The following is an 18,628-nucleotide window of genomic DNA, read 5'->3' on the forward strand; positions in this document are numbered from 1 at the left end:
CTGTCATTAGCTTGGTTGATTTCACAATGCTTTCTTTACTTCAAAGGAAAAATTCCCATCCCCCTTTCTACTCCCCTGTTATTGACTCTTACTACTGATACAGTACCTTTTTTCCCATTGCTGTAAAAATATTACAATATTACTGTTAACTATACATAACAGAATGGATATTTCTGCTATACTAAATCAACATATAAATCAATATCAATCTTCAAGTTTTATATTGTTCCTATGACTTTTCTTCATTTGATTTACAATTCTCTAACCTAATTTGATTTTTTAAATGTTTTAAAGTTTTGCTTAATAAAAGTATTCCTTCTTTAAAAATTTGTTTATTACTTCATTTCTGCCATTGTATCTATACTCTTCAGGGTTCTCTAGGGAAATAGAATCAACAGGAGATATCTGCCAACAGTAAGAGATTTTATAAGAGTCTCTCATGTGACTGTGGGGAGGCACAAGTCCAGGTTCCATAGGCAGACTGCAAACCAGGGGCTCTGATGAAACTCCAATGAAGGTTCATAATGAGTTTCTAGGAGATGTTGGCTGTCCAAAGATGAGCTGGGAAATTCTCTCCAAATGCTGAAATCCCCCTTTTTAAAGGCATTCACCTGATTGAATAAAGTATCACTCATTGCTGATGACAATCTCCCTGACTGATGTAGATGTAATCAGCTATCTATGCAATAAACACATCGGTGACTAAAGTCCTTGAATGTCCTTGTATTACCATTATCCCAGGGCTTGCTTGACCAAACAACTGGGTACAATTACCTTGCTGAGTTGACAAATTAGCCTAATCTTCACAGTATCTGAAACCATTTTCAAATCCTTGACTAAGAGCAACATCAACTAATTTCCTGGTATTTGAGGGAAAAAAAAAGCCTTTCTGGTGCCTTTTTTCAGTGGCTACTGAGCTGTACCTCCTTATGGTGATGTTCATCAGCTGCTATGCTGCCATTTGTCATCTCCTGTACTGTGAAATTATTATGAAAAGGGGAACACTGTCTAATGGTATTTGAGTCTTGCTTTGGGAGTGACTTGATGTCACTTATACATACAGCAGGCATCTTTTCCTTATCTTATTGTGGATTCATTGCAATTCAATAATTGCAATGGAGAATTGTGGCCTACAAGTACAGACTGAACTTAGCCAACAACAAGGATGCAATATAAGAAGAATAAAGTGACAAAGAGAAGACTTAAAACACACACAAAAACAACTAATTAAACTCAAAACTAAACAAAGAAGCTAAGCAGCTGACTAAACCTATCAAGATAAAATGATGACCAGACAATAACAACAAAAACAAACCAAACCAATAATCAGGAAAACATGCCCCAATCCAATGAACAAACTAAAAACCAGGAAGAGGAGCAGAACATCAAACAAGTAATTAAAGATCTCAAAACATGGGAAGCAGACTTGGCCCAGTGGTTAGGGCATCTGTTTACCACATGGGAGGTCTGTGGTTCAAATCCCAGGCCTCCTTGACCCATGTGAAGCTGGCCCATGTGCAGTGTTGATGCGTGAAAGGAGTGCTGTGCCAGGCAGGGGTGTCTCCACATAGGGGAGCCCAACTTGCAAGGAGTGCACCCTGTAAGGAGAGCCGTCCAGCATGAAAGAAAGTGCAGCCTGCCCAGGAATGGTGCCACATACATGGAGAGCTGAAAGAATGGTGCCACATACATGGAGAGCTAACACAACAAGATGACGCAACAAAAAGAAACAGATTCCTGTGCTGCTGACAACAACAAAAGCGGACAAAGAAGAAGATGCAGCAAATAGAAACAGAGAACAGACAACGGTGAGGGGGGAGGGAAGAGAAATAAATAAATAAATAAATCTTTTTAAAAAAGATATCAAAATATATATTAGGGACCAATTTGATGAGGTGAAGGAAGAGTTTAAGAATATGAAGAAAACAATTGGAGAGAATACAGAAGAAATTGCAATCATACACAAAAATATAACAGATATGATTGTGATGAACAGCAAAATTCAAGAAATCAAAAATACACACTCAGCAAATAACAGCAGCCTCGAAGAAGCAGAGGAGAGATTAAGTGATGTGCAAGACAGTACATCTGAACTCAAACAAATAGTAGAACTGGTCGATAAAAAGATAGAAAAAATCCAGCAAGGGTTTAGGTACCCGAATGACAATGCAAAATATGCAAACATACATATTATAGGCATTCTAGAAGAAGAAAAGGAGGGAAAGGGGACAGAAGGGGTGTTGGAGTAAATAATGGCTGAAAACTTCCCAAATCTATTGAAGGAGATGAATGAACATGTCCATGAAGCACAAAGCACCCCAAACAGCATAAATCCCAACAGGTCTATCCCAAGATATATACTTGTCAAGTTATCCAATGCTCAACACAAAGAGAAAATTCTAAAAGCAGCAAGAGAAAAGAGAACCATTACATACAAAGGAGGCTCCATAAGATTAAGTGCTGATTTCTCATCTGAAACCATGGAGACAAGAAGACAGTGGCATGACATAGTCAAGATACAAAAAGAAAAAAATTTCCAACTGAGAATACTCTATCCAACAAAGTTAGCACTCAAAAATGATGGAGACTTCAAAATATTCACAGATAAACAGAAACTAAGAGAGTATGCCAACAAGAATCCTGTCCTTCAAGAAATACTAAAGGGAGTTCTGCAGGAAGAAAGAAAAAAACAAGAGAGAGAGAGAGTTGGAGGAGAGTGTAAGAGCAAGTAAAAAGACAAAAACAGAAAAAGAAAATCAAACAGAATAGGACAAACACAAATCCAAAGAAAATATGGCTAATATAACTAATTCCTTGAAAGTAATAACACTGAATGTCAATGGATTAAACTCACCTGTCAAGAGACTCAGACTCGAAGATTGGATAAGGAAATATGACCCATCTATATGCTGTCTGCAAGAAACACATCTTAGACCCAGGGATTCAAGGAGATTGAAAGTGAATGGCTGGAAAGCAATCTTATAAGCAAATAACCAAAAAAGGGCAGGAGTAGCTATATTAATATCAGACAAAATAGACTTTAAATGCAAAACAATTGTGAGAGACAAAGATGGACACTACATATTAGTGAAATTGATATTCTTTCAAAAATAAAGAACAATCATAAACATTTATGCTCCTAACAAGGGTGCCTCCAAATATGTGAGACAAACACTGGAAAAACCAAGTAAAGGAATACATGCCTCTACAATTATAGTGGGGGACTTTAGTACACCACTATCAACTTTGGACAGAACATCTCAAAAGAAAGAATCAATAAAGAAACAAAGACTTTGAACAATATATTAGAGGAGCTGGACCTAATTGACATATACAGAACATTACACCCAAATATAGCAGGATATACATTGTTCTCAAGTGCATGTGGATCATTCTCCAAGATAGACCACATGGAAGGCCACAGAGAAAGCCTCAGTGAATTCAGAAAGATAGAAATCATACAAAATAATTTATCTGACCACAGGGGAATGAAGCTGGAAATCTACAAGTGCCAGAGACCCAGATTTGGCACCAAGACTTGGAAGTTAAACAATACACTCTTAGAAAAACAGTGGGTCAAGGAGGAAATCTCAAAAGAAATAAATAACTACCTTGAAACTAATGAAAATGATAACACAACATATCCAAACTTATGGGATGCAGCAAAAGCAGTACTGAGAGGGAAAATTATAGCCATAAATTCATACATCAAAAAAGAAGACAGAGCTAAAGTTGAAGAACTAAATGCACACTTGGAGGACTTAGTTAAAAAACAACAAACTGAGGCAGGGCAAGATGGCGTCTGAGTGAGTGCACCTCATAATCTCTCCTGCAAAGAAGTGGCTGAGTAGGGTTGGAGTCCTGCTGGACTGGACTGTTTTGGGTGTTTGCAGGGTAGGAGGTGTCTGTATGTTGATTTGGTTGGACAGTGACAGAGGAGATTCTTGCAAGAGGTAGAATTTTGGGTCTCTTGCACAAAGGATTTTTATTATGCTGGGGTATTCCCAAACCCTGAGCAGGCTGTTTTGGGGGCTTGCAGGGCAGGTATCTGGATGTCAATTTGGTGAGACAGTGACAGAAGAGATTCTTATGAGAGGTGGAAATTTTGGGTTTCTGACATGGAGGTCAGAAGTTGTGGGCGGGACCCTTTCTGCTAGAGCTGGCAGCCCAGCCATGGTGAACCCTGAAGGCTTTGTTGTGCTGCAGTGTTCCCAGGTCCTGTGTTAACTGGATGCATGGTTCCCTGGTCTGTGTCCCCTAAACCCTGGTGGCACACACTCTAGAGACTCACACACCTTGAGTCTGCAATATCATGGACTTCCCATCCCTGAATCCACCGCACCCTGAGGTTCCTCTGAGGCCCTTGATTACCCTAGTCCTCCGCATTTAGTGTTGTTGTTGTTTTTTCTCTCTCTCTCCTTGAGCTTGGAGGAGTGTACCAGCTGACTTGGGGAGAGCCTGGGAAGAAAGGAGAGGTGAATCTGCTGAGAAAGCCCAATTTACCTAAATGCCCTAGGATAGGAAACTTGGTCTGGGAGAAGGTGGAGTCAGAAAATCAATTTAGACCCCCCCAGCACACCTAAGGGGAGGGACTATAGGAGGTGCTATCCAAGCTTCCAAAAGCATATTTGGGGTTTCTGGTGAGGTGTAGGTGCTCTGTCACTGGAAATAAAGAGTTATAGTCTTCTGTGTTGAGTTGGTTCAACAAGGACCTACTTGAATCTCCTACCAGACCTCTCAGGCAGCTTTCCTGCTGCCCTGGGAGAGAGAGAAGTGAGGAAGGGAGAAAGGAGGAAGGTCAGATCCCTAAGCATATTATTTAACTGCAAAGAGGAGTCCTAACTTGAAACGTTGGTTCTTTTGTTTGTTTGTTTTTGTCATGGTTGCTAATATTGCATTGTCTCCTGGATTTTTCTCCTGTTTTATCCCCCAAGGTTCTTTATTATTTATTTAGTCATTTTTTATTTCTTTTTCTTGCTTGATCTCCCCTTTCCTTTGCCCACCCCCTTTTTCTCTTCTATTTTTTTTTCTTTTCTCTCTTTTTCCTCTTTTTTATTTTATTTTCTTTATATAATAGGTGCTGCAGGGAGCACTTCACATTTGCTGTGTTTTCTCATCCTCCATTTCCTCTTTCCTGTGTGTATTGATTTTGGCCACCTACACTATCCCCTTTCCCCCACATCTTTCTATCCTCCATCATCTACTCTTTTTCTAACATTCCACCTCCCTTTCTTTAGCCCCCAAATTGTCTTTCTTTGGCCCCCAAATTGTCTGACCCAAATTGTCTTACTAATACTTTTGTTCTGTTTTCTGTCTTTTATCCACTCTTGATATTATATTTCCTTTCTCTTTCCCTCTTTCATGAAAACACTGGCCTTTTAATTCATACTATATTCCTCCCCATATTCAGTTGACTGTCTCATTATAGGTACTCTACTTACTGCTATGACTCTACACAACTTACATGAGTCTAATATCCATTGTCCTAGATCTCACATTGTTTCTCTGTTAACATTTATTACCAATACTACTTTATACATTTTCTTTTCTTACTCATTTTGCTTTCCCTGGCCCTAATATTTTCCTTCAAAGTGAACTTACCAGCAATAAGAAAATAGAGTAAGAAGGAGGAACAAAGTGACAAAGAGAAGACATAACATTTATGCACAAACAACTAATTAATTCCCAAGACTTCACAAAGAAGCTAAGGAATTGATTAAACCTGTCAAGATAAAATGATGACCAGACTGCAACACAAAACTACAAACCAAACCAATAACCAGGAAAACATGGCTGAATCCAAAGAACAAGCTAAAAACCAGGAAGAGGAGCAGAATGTCGGTCAAGTAAAGATCTCAAAACATATATTAGAGACCAACTTAATGAAGTAAAGGAAGAGATTAACAATATGAAGAAAACACTTGGAGAGGAAATTGCAGACATACACAAAAAGATAACACATATGATGGTGATGAATACCACAGTTCAAGAAATCAAAAATACACTCTCAGTAAATAGCAGCAGATTAGAAGAGGCAGAGGAGAGAATTCGTGACGTGGAAGACAGTACATCTGAAATCAAACAGATAGTAGGACTGATAGATAAAAAGATAGAAAAAATCCAGCTGGGACTTAGGGACCTGAATGACAATGCAAAATGCACAAACATATGTATTAAAGGCATGTCAGAAGGAGAAGAGAAGGGAAAGGGGACAGAAGGGGTATTGGAGGAAACAATGGCTCAAAACATTCCAAACCTACTGAGAGAGATGGATGTACATGTCCAGGAAGCACAACACACCCCAAACAGCATAAATCCCAACAGGCCTACCCCAAGACATATACTTGTCAAATTATCCAATGCTCAAGACAAAGAGAAAATTCTAAAAGCAGCAAGAGAAAAGAGAACCATCACATACAAGGGATGCTCCATAAGACTAAGTGCTGATTTCTCATCTGACAACATGTAGGCAAGAAGGCAGTTGTATGATATAGTCAAGGTACTAAAAGGAAAAAATTTCCAACCAAGAATACTCTACCCAGCTAAGCTAGCATTCAAAAATAATAGAGAGTTCAAAATATTCACAAACAGAAATTAAAAGACTATGCCAACAAGAACCCTGCCCTTCAAGAAATACTAAAGGGAGTTCTGCAGGAAGAAAGAAAACAACAGGAGAGGCTTAATTGGAGGAGAGTGTAAGAGCAAAAAAAAAGACAAAAAGAGAAGGAAAATAACAAACAAAATATGACAAACACAAGTCCAAAGAAAATATGGCTAACATCAATAATTCCTCAACAGACTCCAGCACCTACAATCTGATTTATTGGACTTACCACACTCAGCTAAGATGGAGGTGAAGAAGGACAACCACCACACCATGGAGCCTAGAGTGATTACAACTGAAAATGGGAGGATTGCATCCAGCATCCAGGTGGAGTCTGAGCCTCCTCTTGACATGAGGGTGCAATGGACACAACCAATCCAGTGTCCACGTAGAGGAGGTGGCATTGGATTGGGAAAAGTGGACATAATGGACAAAGGGTATGGGGAGAGGCGGGGGGAGATGGGAGGTGGGGGCGTCTTCGGGACGTGGAGCTGCCCTGGATGGTGCTTCGGAGGTGGTCGCCGGACATTGTGAATCCTCACAGGGCCTACATGATGGAGTGGAGGAGAGTATGGGCCATGATGTGAACCAATGTATATGGGGTGCAGGGGTGCCCAAAGATGTGCTTGCCGGGTCCGGTGGATGTGTCATGATGATGGGAGCGAGTGTTGTTGGGGGGGGGGTAGGGGGGGGGGTGGGGTTGAATGGGACCTCGCATATATGTTTTTGATGTAATATTATTACAAAGTCAATAAAAAATAAAAAAATTAATAAAAAAAAAATAATTCCTTGAAAGTAATAACACTGAATGCCAATGAATTAAACTCACCTGTGAAATGATTCAGACTGGAAGACTGAATAAGGAAATATGACCCATCTGCATTCTGTCTACAAGAAACACATCTTAGATCCAGGGATTCATGGAGGTTGAAAGTGAATGGCTGGAAAACAATCTTAAAAGCAAACAATAACCAAAAAAAGGCAGGAGAGGCTATATTAATATCAGAAAAAATAGACTTTAAATGTGAAACAGTTGTGAGAGACAAAGAAGGACACTACATATTAGTGAAAGGGATAATCTTTCAAGAAGAATGAACAATCATAAATATTTATGTTCCTACCAAGGGCGCCTCCAAATACATGAGGCAAACACTGGAACAAAAAGTGAAAGAATAGATGCCTCTACAATTATAGCAGGAGACTTTAATATACCACTATCAACTTTGGACAGAACATCTCAAAAGAGAGAATCAATAAAGAAATACTTTGAACAATATATTAGAGGACCTGGACCTAATTGACATATACAGAATATTACACCCAAATACAGCAGGATATACATTCTTCTCAAGTGCACATGGATCATTCTCCAAGATAGACCATATGCTAGGCCACAAAGAAAGGCTCAATGAATTCAGAAAGATTGAAATCATACAAAATAATATCTCTGACCACAGTGGAGTGAAACTGGAAATCTGCAAGGTCCAGAGGGCCAGATTTCACACCAAGATATGGAAATTAAACAGCACACTCTTAGAAAAACAGTGGGTCAAAGAGGAAATCTCAAAAGAAATAAATAACTACCTTGAAACTAATGAAAATGATAACACAAAATACCAAAACTCATGGGATGCAGCAAAAGCAGTACTGAGAGGGAAATTTATAGCCATAAATTCATGTATCAAAAAAGAAGAAAGAGCAAAAATTGAAGAACTAACTGCACATTTGGGGGAATTAGTAAATAAACAACAAAGTAACCCCACAGGAGGAATAAAGTATGTCAGCAGCACAAGAGTATTGAAGAATTTGTAAAGAGACCACAAATGTGTCCCTTCCAATTCATCAAAACAATCCTTAATATCTAAACTTGCAAAGAATAATTGTTCTATTCAGATGTAGCTTTCAAATATGAAATTTCTCAATTACTATCAAATTAGGAGTTACTGGGACATGAAATGAACAAGGCATTTATTTCAGATATTAGCCAGTTTTCATAAATTATTTATCTCCAACACAGTTGCAGTTTATTCCAACATTCCTTAATAATAAATAAGATAATGATTAAAATAATCATTTCCCACAATTCTCAACACAGAGAAATGGGCAATTAAGCATTTAGTCAAAATCTTCATCAAGCAATGGTAAACAATAAATATGTCTTCAATTAACTAAGCTTTGAGGAACAACAAAAAATAGAAAAATTAAATACCTCTCTACTCCAATGGAAGCTAAGCAATTACACCTAGGAATCCTTAGTGACAGTTCTTTCCCAATGGAAAATCCTGAGTTTTGAGCACAGTGACTTTACAGAAGGTAGGTTGATTCAATGAGGAAATTTTATCTTTAATAAAGAGATAATCAATATGTTATTTTGTGCAGTTACTCAGCATTATAAGTTATAAATATAAACCCAGGCAGAGGTTATGTCATCTGTCCCAAACTACAGCAGGAGTCCTATCACGAATAACATGGTCTCTCCTATCTTTCAGATTAATCTTTCAGATTAATGGATGTGTGAATTTAAAGGTGATATATTGCAAATATTCATAAAAACAAAAGACTAGATGTTATAGAACTTCAAATATTTTGTAATTCTTAAATTGGTTCTACAATGATTACAAATAATTTTTGATAATCTACTTGCTCCCATATATTTACATATTTACATATTACTGACACTCAAAATTGTAAATGTGTACCTTACTTATTTTGTTCTATTTATCTGCCTTGGGGAGGGTGGTAGAGCATGAAGATAATCATTGATCTTTCCTCAAAATGCTAGGCAGCCTTTAAATGCAGGTGCTCTGTTCAAGGTACCATCTACTATGATTTTGGGTTCTAAGAAAGCTGGTATACAAACAGAGCCAAGAAAGGATGCCTGGATCCAAAAGACAGGAGTCACTGTGCAATTTAAGGATGAGGAGAAAAATAATATCATCCCACTTTACTGATGCTCACTATCAGGCTATAGCATTACAACAGCTTATGGGAAGAGCTCTTCAAAGAGTGGCAAATATGCCCCAATTAAAGTTCTTACTAAATAGATTTTTCTTAAAGTGATATTTATAAAAAGAAAATATCTAATTTTAAACATTTTAATATGGATATGCTCCACTTATCATGTAAATTGCTGTAATTGTGGCAAACCTAATTCGCTTAGCTCACCATAATACTTCATTCAGCTCATCCTGACATAGGTTCCTGGGTCAGTCTTCTCAATAATTTGTTTCATCATAAAGTTCATTTTATTTAAACAATTGTTAAATATTAATAATAATACAGGTTTAAGGGTAGTTACTTAACTGAAGAATTATAAGAAAAACAGGGTTATTAGTTATAAAATACAGCATTCAGAGAAAATTTAAAGAGTAAGAACATAGATGCTGTAGCAGTTTGGCATTGTTCATGAATTCCAAAAATAGTTATTGGATTATGTTTGTAAACTGGTCTGTCAGAAGTATCACTTTTAATTCATTAATTTATGATTATGACTTTGATTGGGCCACATCAGTAGGGCATTGAATCACCACCTCTTGGTGGGTGAGAACTCAAAGAGAAAAGACATGGCAAAGAACAGAGTTGAGAGTTTTAAGCTGGAGCCTGGGAAGCAAATACAAAGCAGAAGAACACAGAGAAATAGAGATGGTTCCTTAGACACAGCTGAAGAGTCAGGGAGACAGAGTCATTTGCCTGATAGTCCATAGCTGGCCTTCTGAAGATAGCACAGCAGCTGAGCTGGGAGAGAAATGGAGCCCCAGGAAGAGAGGAACCCAAGAAGCCTGAACTCTTGGCAGAGTTGGTGGCCATCTTGCCCCAACATGTGACAACAGACTTTGCTGAGGGAAGTAACTTATGCTTTATGACCTGGTAACAGTAAGCTTCTACCCCAAATAAACACCCTTTATAAAAACCAACAGATTCTTATATTTTGCATCAGCACCCCTTTGGCTGACAAATATAGATATCTATGCTTCTAAATAGAGCCAACAGACCAACTCCATTTGAGTCAGAAGTAAAAAGGGAGGGGAGAAGAGCACAGGACAGAGTATTGAAGCCTTTTATTCCAGCATCTCCAATGTTGACTGTGGACATAAAATTTTCTACATTTAAAAAGTTTATATAGGGAAGCAGACTTGGCTCAATGGATAGGGCATCTGCCTACCACATGGGAGGTCCATGGTTCAAACCCCAGGCCTCCTTGACCCATGTGGAACTGGCCCATGGGCAGTGCTGATGTGCGCAAGGAGTGTCATGCCACACCGGGGCGTCCCCTGCATAGAGGAGCCCCAAGCACAAGGAGTGTGCCCCATAAGGAGAGCTGCCCAGGGAGAAAGAAAGTGCAGCCTGCCCAAGAGTGGTGCCACACACACAGAGAGCTGACACAACAAGATGACACAACAAAAAGAAACACAGATTCCCGGTGCCACCGATAAGGATAGAAGTGGTCACAGAAGAGCACATAGTGAATGGACACAGAGAGCAGACAGCTGGGGGGGGAGGGGGAGAGAAATTAATTAAAAATAAATAAATAAATAGTTTATATAAATTACATGAGTTGCAATTTTCATAAAAGTCAGAATTAAATATTCTGCATAAGACAAAAGATATGCCTAAGCAACACATATTTGCACAAGGCAACTGACTATCATGCATATTAGTAACAAATGAAAAAGACCTAAAGCCTATGGCAGGCCGAACAAAAATTTCATTTTGGTGCTCTGCAAGCTCAAGATTGTGGACTCTTCATACTATAGTGACATACAGAGTTTTATACGCACTCCTGTGCTTCTAGTCAGCATCTACTTTTTAAAGTGTGAAATTTATTCAGATGTTTGTGAGAGGTTGTGCAAAATGATTATACTTACAAAAATGGCATAAAAGTGAATTTCCATCATTGATGCACATGAACATTTATTCACTTCTTCAACAACAAAAAGTGTTCTAACACTACAGAACTGAATAAAAATACTAGCTTCAATAGCAGCTGTTAAGCACTAGAGTCACATAAGTTACACCATAATGGGCAAATATTGCCCAAATAAAAGTCTATTATAAAAGCTGAAACAGGTTTAAGGCCATTCAAGCTCAAGCACAGAGATACAAGACTTTCAGAGTCCCTTCTACTTGTTTGTGTTTGAAATTCTTGATCTTTCTTCCAACTTGGAAAGAAACCAATGCAATAGAGGTTATTCTAAATAAGAATAATATACAGAGCCATAATTAAGTGAGGAAAGTCCAAAACATTAAACTTGTAAACCTTGTTACTTGTTGGAGCCAGGCACTACATTAGGAGTTAGGTAGTATATACAATTATTTTCAAGTAGATTATTTTATGTTCCTCTAACACGTCCTTTTCATCAGCACATTTTCAAACTAATCCAAACTCTACACATGTATATTCCCTTACAAAAGCAGCACATACTGCAAAGCCCTCAGTATGAAATGACTCAGTGATTGAAAGGAAGAAAAAAAAAGCCAAGAAGGAACATATTAAGGAGAAATATTGGGAATTAGAGGAGTCATGCAGCTCAGCCCTTTCACTCAGCCAGCCAGCCTGCTGGCAAGCAGGGTTGGTTTCCTGAGCCAGCTGCGTGGCGTGGGAATGGTCACCAGTGACCTCCGTCCTATTCGGGGCTGCAGTAGGAAGTTGCTTGTTCTTCATTTTTGCTGGAGCCACGGGGTACTCGCCAGAATCAACATATTTTTACCCTTTTGGTAATCGTTTTTTAAAGAAATCTGAAACTCCAAGCTATTGCCCCAGATGAGGACACTTTGCTTTTAATTTTGCTTTTTCAGGTTTCTCTAGTCTGGTCACTTCTTCTTCCATTTCCTTCTGCTCCTTCGCGGACGCTGCCTGGGGATTTTCGTGGACAAAGGCTCCCTCTTCCTAACGCAGCTTCTCCCGCTCTGCTCTGCCGCAGCAGTTCCTTTTTTCCTTCTCACTATGTATATTTTGACATAGTATCTGTGACCATCTCTAGTAATTTGGGTCATGTAGTTATTAACTAAGTTATAGTTAGGTATTTTCTATAAGAGTTGGATTATAAAAAGGTTTATATATTTGGATGATACAGAAATAAGAACATAATCTGCTTAAATCAGTTAATATATTTCTTTTAAATAATCCTACCTTTTATTTTCTTATTTTAGTGCATTTGTTAGGGCAAATGTGAATGATAGTAATGAGTGTCCTTTATTTATTCCTGATTTTCATGGGCACCATTTTAGTAGATATGAAATTGTATTAAGAAAAAACTATATAAGGATAAATTTTCATAGTTTGGAAGGTATACATCTTCACGAGTCACAGAAACAACAGGTCATAAATAGAGATTTCTACAAATTAAAAAAATACCTTGAACTTTAATTTCCTCTGATGAGATCAATGTACACTAGTTATTTCTGGATATACTTCATAATTCCAAGGTCTGTCAATCATTCAAGTACATTTCAAACTCATTCTGGATTTGCCATACACTTCTTCGAAAACACAGAGGTGTTTTATGATGAGTTCCTCTCATAGTGCCTTGTTTCAAAAATGTAGAGGGGAGGGAGGGGACATATGGTCCATGGATACTCTCATGTGGCCTCACTCAAAGCACACAATCACCAATCCTATTTGTTTACCCTTGGAACAGTAGCCACAGACTCCTCTGTGTCTCACCTGCTCTAGTCACTCTGGACATCCTGTTGTTCACTGGTGGATCCATGAATTCCTTAGAGTCAAGTTTCTTCTGAATGTGGAGGCTTTTTCTCAACCCAGTATCTCTTCATCCCCCAGGGGAATATGCTTGTGTCGATTGTTCTGTGATGTTTTCAGAAACTGTGGGATACATGGGCACTTCACCATGTTGTCTATGTCCAGTTGCCCCCGTACATCCCTCCTATTATTCTGCTGACATATTGCAGAAGGCGGATCTGTTGAACCACATCCCAACTACCAGATGGAAAAGAACCACAGTGATATTTACAGGGGCATAGATTCCCAAAGAGGTGTGCTGTCTATAAATCTAGGCCATTTTCAGGGCAGTTCATAGATTTCTCTGTTCTCAAGAAGACTTGAAAAGCATAAGTGCGATGCTCTTATTAACCCTAAATTGACTCCTGCTTCCTATTAGATTGTCCAGAAAGTAGCAAGAGGAAGGTCTAAACTAAACTTGACTCCTTCATATTTTAATAATTATACATATATATGTATGAAAGAATTATAGTTTTGGGAAATAATTAAAGAATGTGATGTCTTAGTTCTCCTAGTCTCCTCTAATGTCCTTTCTCCAAACTCTGGACAAAAAGGAGAAACAAAGTCTAAGAGCAACATAAAAATGCTCATGGATGTAACTCTTTTAATAAACATTATCACCTTTTTACATAATATGATATTAATGAACATTTAGAGCAGCATGATTGTGAATGTGCAGGAACTTCTGCAGATGGAAATCTTGCAGAAAGCTCACTGTGATGCAATAGCATAACCAAATTACTAGTATATGAGGGGAAACTTCCTAAGGGTCACACTTTCAATTTTATTCATTTATTTATTCACTGTTGAAGTGCATACTATGCACACTGGGCCTGCAAATCACTCCATATAAAGAAAGAATAAAGGATATTTCTGCTCAGAAAGAAAAATCATATATGAAAACAAATATTCCCAAATTCTCTGGATCCTATGATTTAACTTATAAAATGATGAAAAAATAGTCATGGGGAATCAGACAAGAAACAAGAGGAGGCACCAATAGATTCATAACAGGAAAGGGGAATTAAAACAAATAACATCATAAATAAAGACAGGGAATCATTAAACTACGCTATGTATTTAGTGAAAGCCTAAATATTTCAATATGACCCTCAAATACGGGGCAAGAGTAAAATCATACAGAGCTTCTGTGCAATTTCAATGGATGTGAAATGTCTCCTTCAGTAATAAAGCCCCCAAAAGTGCTTTAACAGGCAATCCTACAAGTAACTCAGTTACTGAGAGAAAAAGGTATAACTACTACATGTAGAATTGGCTGGAAGCAGTGAGAAAATTTTGGAGCCTCTTAAAAACCTATATTATGAGGGCAGATAGGGATTATTAATATCAAGCAGAGTTGACAGTCATAGGATAGGTGGAATGGGTAGAACCCAATTGATTCTCTAGTTATTGAATGGGACGGGCAGAAGTGAGGAGTTACACAGAAAACCCAGGAGCCAATTTGGACAATCATGTATAGAAGGAAAAAATATTTTGAGAAATTAAAATATATATATAATTGTTTTGTGCATTCTGATATATTCTGGATTAAATATATAAAAGGCAATGTGCAATGTAAGCCTAGAAGATAAGCATTTCAGATTCAATACACTCCTTTAAAAGAAGACATTTTTCATTGGATTTTTATATACAGGAATATATATATATGTATATATATAACCAGGTGAGAAAGATTCCTCAAGAATAGCATTCTTTAGGGAAACAGAGGAAATAACTACCACCAAGGGAGACTTGGATAGAGAGTGATAATTAGTAGGGAAAAAATAGGGGGCCTCATGTAAACTATGTGAAATTAGCATGTTTAAAAGGAATTGTTTTTAAGAAATCCATATCTCTTTTTTGTAAAACATAAGCAAATGAATTAACATTTAAATGGTAGGAAGAGATAAAACGGTTCAATAAATACAAGAGTAATACAGGGACTGCTTCTCACCAAAGATATCCAAAATTAAAAAGGAAGAAAATTATGCAGTTGTTCTCTTTTTGTTTTCTCTCTTCCTTTTTCTCACACAGGACAGAAGAATTGGAGCCAGTGCAAGCTGAGTCATCAAAATCTTCAAATGAGGGAAACGGACTTGGCCCAGTGGTTAGGGCGTCCGTCTACCACATGGGAGGTCCACGGTTCAAACCCTGGGCCTCCTTGACCCATGTGGAGCTGGCCCACGTGCAGTGGTGATGCGCACAAGGAGTGCTGTGCCATGCAGGGGTGTCCCCTGCATAGGGGAGCCCCATGCGCAAGGAGTGCACCCCGTAAGGAGAGCCGCCCAGCGCAAAAGAAAGTGCAGCCTGCCCAAGAATGGTGCCGCCCACACTTCCTGTGCTGCTGATGACAACAGAAGCGGACAAAGAAACAAGATGCAGCAAATAGACACAGAGAACAGACAACCGGGGGAGGGGGGAAATTAAATAAATAAAAATAAATCTTTAAAAAAAAATCTTCAAATGATTCATTGACAAATCATAATTAAACAAGTTACTTAATTTGTTTGATTTTCCCACTGAAAGAAGTTGCTCCTTTATAGACCAAATGAGCCTGCATAGTCATGGTCCAAGGTAGTTCCTATTTGTTTCCTCACTTATTATAAGCATAGCCTAATAAAATTTCAAGGGAAATGAAAAATGTCTAATCACACAAGAGTGACACAATTCATCCTCAGGGGCTTTTCAGATACCCAGGAACTGGAATTTCTAGTCCTCTTTTTTTTTTTTTTTTTTTTGTTTGTTTGTTTGATTACCTGTTCTGCCTCCTGGGAAATGTTTCCATCATCATAGCTGTGATCAGGGAAAGCCGTCTCCACTCCCCCATGTATTTTTTCCTGAAGAACTTGTCTTTTCTGGACATGTGCTATACCTCTGTCACCATCCCTAAGGCCCTAGTGACCTCCCTCTTGGGCTCTGGGATCATTTCCTACCTGGAGTGTGTAGCTCAGCTGTATATGCTTATTACACTTGGTTCTACTGAATGCTTCCTGCTCACAGCCATGGCCTATGACTGGTGCTTGGCCATTTATACGCCCTGCTCTATGCCTCCATGAAGAGCCACATACTCTGTTCTGAACAGGTTATCATGGCCTGGGTGGCTGGGGCCCTGTACTCAGCCTTCCACACAGTCAATACCTTCTCCCTCCCCTTCTGCGGGCCCAATGTTGTTGAACATTTCTTCTGTGACATGCCTCCTGCCATGAGACTTTCCTGCACTGATTTCCACACCAATGAGGAAGTGGGCTTTGCTGTTAGCAGCTGTATCAGCATGGGCTCCTTTGCCCTCACAATTGTATCCTATGCCTGCATCATTTCCACAATTGTTCAGATCTCCTCTGTGGATGGCAGGTGGAAAGCCTTCTCCACCTGTTCCTCTCACCTCACTACAATTATTTTGCGCTATGGAACTGTACATTTTGCATGCTTGCGAGCTGCCTCCAAATACTCCCCAACTCAGGGTCACCTGACCTCCATTTTTTACACCATTGTCACACCTACCTTGAACCCCTTTATCTGTTGTCTGAGAAACAAAGACAATGGAAGTTGTATTGTTGAAGGAAACGTTAAGTATTAGAGAGTTACAGTTTGTAGATTCTTCAGAAGTTCAATTACTGTAATTGGACTGAGCCTCACTTCATCACTGGTCATCCTCTGTGCTCTGATACTTTGCACTGGTGACCGGGCCCATTGCAGGATGTCTCCCCATGGCACTGCATTGCTGCTTCTCTTCCCTTTCCAAACTATTCTTCCCCCTAGTGCAGAATCAGCTCCTCTAACTTAGCAACATGTAAACTTTGATATTTCTTTATATTCTACCATAATATCAGGTTTTTGTAAAAAAAATCCTTCTTTCACCTGGTATATCTGGGAGAATTCATTTCATTTTTTAGCTTTAATTTTTACTATCAAATCTTTATCATCATTCTCATGTAATGACTCCCAGTCTTGTATTTCCAACTTTCTCTTCATCTTTATGCAAATATGCAATAAGCACTTCATTTTTCATACATCAAAAATGTACTCCTAACTTTCCCTCAACCACTACACTGCCTTGTTGTTCCTACTTCATTTGTTGAGGCAGTACCACTGATTGTCCAATTTATCAGGCTAAACGATTTTTACATTTTTCATTTCAACTTTGTTCTTTATTCTTATAAATAGAATGTGCCTACAGATTTTCTTTTTTCTTCCTTAATATAACAGTGATCTAACACATGAAATCTTTTCTCAGTGCAGGATTTTTTTTCCTCTTTTCTGGAATCAACTATGATCATTTTCAAGAGTAATTTATTTTTCATGAAAGTAGTATTTTTCATCCAAACAACAGTTAATATGTTCACCTTCCAGTAAGGATCAATCAAAGTGGACATTAAGTGCTGTGGTCTTAGTGCTGAGCACAAGTCTCTCCTCCTCCCACCCCACCATATTTTCTGACAGGAGCCCTTGGCTAAATCCTTCAGAGTCCCTGGTGAATACCTGAAATACTATGCAGGCTCATCTTCCAGCTAGTCCTCTTCTGTGGCTGAGCGTGAGGGTTTCGTCCTCGCTCAGGCCCAAGAGTCGGGGGGGCTTGCTCCTGCCAAACCACCGGCGGGGGGTGCCCCAAGAGGGAGCACCGGTTCTCCAGGCGTGGGGGACGCGCGGTTGGGGAAAAACCACGGAGACCGCTTGAGCGCAAGAACAGGTCTGCTTTATTACGGAAGTACACTTGGTTATATAGGGTTGGGTAGAGGGAGGAGTAAGATATAGGGAGGGCTAGCTGAGAGGTTTGGAATAGGGGAGGGGAAAGGGGGAGTGAGAGCTGGCCGGATGTTGGGCTAGGCGGGAGATAGAAAGGGGGAGGGCAGCGCCGGCCAGCCGCTAGCAGCAAAGGCCTAGTCAGGCATGGTCACCTTATCTAGGCCCAGTGGGCAGAGGCGGTATCACTTCTTGCCGCACCGTTTGCTACTGTGGCAAGCCGGGCGCCCTTCCTCCCACACTCTTCCCCAAATCTTTGACAACAAAGGGGCAGGTTATCCCTCTAAAATGTGGATCAACACAATCCCTGAAAGAAATAAAGTCCTTCAATCACTTCTGCCATTCTTTGACATAAAAACTATTCATTATATGATGTATTACCTTTATCATAAAAACTCATTTGCATTTATCCTCACCTTCATCCACACTCTCAACCCATTACATCTCAAGACATGCAGGAGAATTTCTTCATTTTCCCACTTTACAGTAAGTACAGTAATTACTACTTGTAAAACTCAACATTTTCTGTAGAATTTAAATGCCAC

General features: G+C 39.0%; 1 pseudogene; it reads left to right on the plus strand.

The window, feature by feature from the left end:
• Positions 1–15,983: 15,983 nt before the first annotated feature.
• Positions 15,984–16,920, plus strand: LOC101441685 (olfactory receptor 5T2-like; annotated as a pseudogene).
• The last annotated feature ends 1,708 nt before the right edge of the window (positions 16,921–18,628 follow it).

The sequence above is a fragment of the Dasypus novemcinctus genome, chromosome 15 (genome assembly GCF_030445035.2).
Source record: "Dasypus novemcinctus isolate mDasNov1 chromosome 15, mDasNov1.1.hap2, whole genome shotgun sequence".
NCBI classification, from domain to species: domain Eukaryota; kingdom Metazoa; phylum Chordata; class Mammalia; order Cingulata; family Dasypodidae; genus Dasypus; species Dasypus novemcinctus.